Source organism: Kryptolebias marmoratus, linkage group LG8 (assembly GCF_001649575.2).
Source record: "Kryptolebias marmoratus isolate JLee-2015 linkage group LG8, ASM164957v2, whole genome shotgun sequence".
NCBI lineage: Eukaryota > Metazoa > Chordata > Actinopteri > Cyprinodontiformes > Rivulidae > Kryptolebias > Kryptolebias marmoratus.
This window is the reverse complement of record NC_051437.1, coordinates 19,285,045-19,287,989: the sequence shown is the minus strand read 5'-3', so window position 1 is coordinate 19,287,989 and position 2,945 is coordinate 19,285,045. Positions and strand designations below refer to the sequence as shown.

Genomic DNA, 2,945 nt, shown 5'->3' with positions numbered 1-2,945 from the left:
TGATTGATGGCAGCCCCTTGGGGAAGAGCTATATATGTGTGTGTGTGTGTGTGTGAGGAAGCCAAAGTGGCCCGAACCCGACCATCATCAGCCCCGATCAATGCTGAGGCTTATGGGAATGTGACTGAAACACCGGGCGAGACAAAGAAAACCAGTGGAAGCTGTGCAAATACAGGCTGCCTCTTCAGAAGTGGAGATACAAACAGGTCTCCTCTTCAGACATCAGTATGTACGTGCACCTCCTGTGGTGTGTGTGTGTGTGTGTGTGTGTGTGTGTGTGTGGGGGGGGGGGGGGGGGTTATGAAGCTCATTTGCATTTCTGGATAATGAATTAATTAGTCTCACCCCACCCATTAGGCGAGGTGGGAACGAGCGGGGGATGATGACGGTGCCGCCGGTCCATTAGCCGTGTTCGGCGGAGGCTGATTTTCGTGGATCTCCATCTCCCATTGGTTTTCCTCCCTCCACGTCCAAAACACTCGTTTCGTTTGGTTTTTCGAGAAATGCAGCGACTTATTCTTTGTCTAAATCCCGATTGGAAAAGGGAGCTGAGGGAAATAAAACTTTAACTTGTACCTTTAATATGATTATTTTAAAATAATAGCTCCCAAAATGTGTGATTTTTCATCGTTTTTAAGCTTCCAACACAAATTCCACATCATTATTACACTGGGGGTTAATGTAATTCAAACTCAACAGGGTTTTCGTAAAAACTGTGTTAGAAAACAGCAACTTGTTTACGGAATATCTTGGAAGTTCATCCCCAACTTTTGCTTCTATGCTCTCCACCTCTCAGTGTCCTCCCGTCCACTTTCGTCCTCGCGGCTCTTTAGTCGTCGTTTCTTTCCAGAAGAAGAACTTCACCTTTTCTCTTTCAGCCCGGCGTCTCAGATTCCACTGTCCTCCCTCTGACTCTGTTTACATCCGGGGGATTACTTTACAGACTCGATATCCATCGCGCGCCGAGACTATCTGAACAGACGACTCGGAATTGTTGGCTGATTTCACACATTTATCACAAACTATGCCGTAGACTTTTGGTAGTGACTGATGCGTATTTAGTGGTTAATTTAAAGAAAAAAACAGAAATATGGTGTACTTTGGCAGCTATTATTGTCTTGGAGGTACTCATAGTAATATATGAGACAAAGGTTATCCTGGACTACATCAAATGGTGCAGTTTGAAGGAGTTTTTCAGGTATATTTAGTTTTCTGCACATTCTGCCGAGCACCACATGGAAGATTGAGTCAAATGATTGCTCTACATTAGGTTGGCCGTACTCCGTGGATGTAAACGTTTATGGAGGAACTGGCCAAGTGTGGAATCTCCAAGATGATGTTCAGGTGGAGGTATGTGACAGAATCAGCTGATGGAGGCGAAAGAAGAGAAGAACGAACGAGTAAAGCTGAAAACACAACAGGAACCGCGGCAGTTAACGCTGAAAACATCCAGGAGGCCTCGAGCTGAAGCTTAACATTTTTTCTTTCTTACCAAAGATACCTGTTTTCTTAAGCAATGGATGGCCACACATTATCCTCACTGCCTTTGTTTTGATCCAGGGTCGTATATCTCTGGAAAACGTTCAACTGCGAAAAAGTTTATTTTTGCGTTTTTTAACTTTTCATATGAAACAGAGCAACAACTAAAAAAAAAAAGGGGGGGAAATACATCCAAATGTTTTGTTGTTGTTGTTTTTATTTACACTAAAAAGCATTGACACTCGGATTTAGACACTTTAAACGTCGCTGAAAATAATAGAGGCGTAATTTTTGACGCCCATCAAATGTCTCCTGTGCGTTCCGCCCTTAAGACAACCGTCAGGAATAAATATCGGGGCTGAAGCACGGCGGCGGGGGCGACATAAAGACAGAGATTAGCTTTTAAACACCCGGCTTTCAAGAAAAGTCTTCTACACCGCTGGTTTATAGTTTCAACCTAACCTTTCTTTTGATCTGCATCCTTTACTCAACAAATCTGATTATAAATATGTCCCACTACACCAACATTACTGGACTTCTCCATCCCAGTTAGCTCTTCCACAGGCGTCGCTATTGTTCATCTATTTTCAGTCACTTAGGCCGTTTATCATGTGGCAGCTGGCAGCCTTTTTATAAACTTTGCTTACAAAAGAACACATTAACCATCAATATGGACAAATACTGCCTATTACTTTGAGTTTGTTTTTTTTTTGACCGGTCTTCCTGACTGTGCAACCGAGTGCCTCTAACAGACTGAGTGTCACATCCGACTTGAATCTTGATTATTTTCCGTCTAAACGCTCGTTTTGCTGTATTTTTTAATGGAACAGTTTGTTTATTCGTCGTCTAAACGCTGCCAATAAAAGCTCTCACTCATGCAGAAGGAGAGAAAAAAACAAAAAAAACAAAGATTGGCTTCTTTAACTTATAAATTAATAGAATTATTTTCATTTTACCAGTTGCTTGACACATTTTCATCGTCCTAAATGCGACATTGGATCCCTGTCAGGATCTAATTAACTAAAGCAAATAGTGTGTGTGCGCCGGGCTTCTCTTTTCGCACTGAAGCCAAACATGGGCAGCAGGAGAGACGGGGTAGCGTGGATCAATAGAAATCGAGTTGAGGGCGGTGTGCAGGGGGCCCTTCATTGTGCTACAAACCACGTTGGTCGCCTTCGCTTTAATAGCGCTCGGGGGGTGGCGGGGGATTCTGCTGCGTGCTGGTGAAACCTCTTCCTGCTCAGGAGGCGAGAACGTCGCCGAGAAGTCGTACTCCTTCTCCACGTAGCAACCCAGCACCTCCCTTATCACGTACATTTCACAAGGTCGGTGTTTATGGTGTTTACACACGCGCGCAGCCTGCACCCTTTCCTCGGCTACGCAAACATTCAGAGGATGCGGCGTCGATAAGAAACCAACGTCTGTCTTATCTCGTCGTGGATTGCGCAACAATCCCCCCCCCCCCC

General features: G+C 44.4%; 1 protein-coding gene across 2 annotated transcripts in view; it reads right to left on the bottom strand.

Moving 5' to 3' along the window:
- Positions 1-2,945, bottom strand: part of rerea (arginine-glutamic acid dipeptide (RE) repeats a) — a 124,004-nt gene that overhangs the window by 88,816 nt on the left and 32,243 nt on the right. The window lies entirely within an intron of this gene.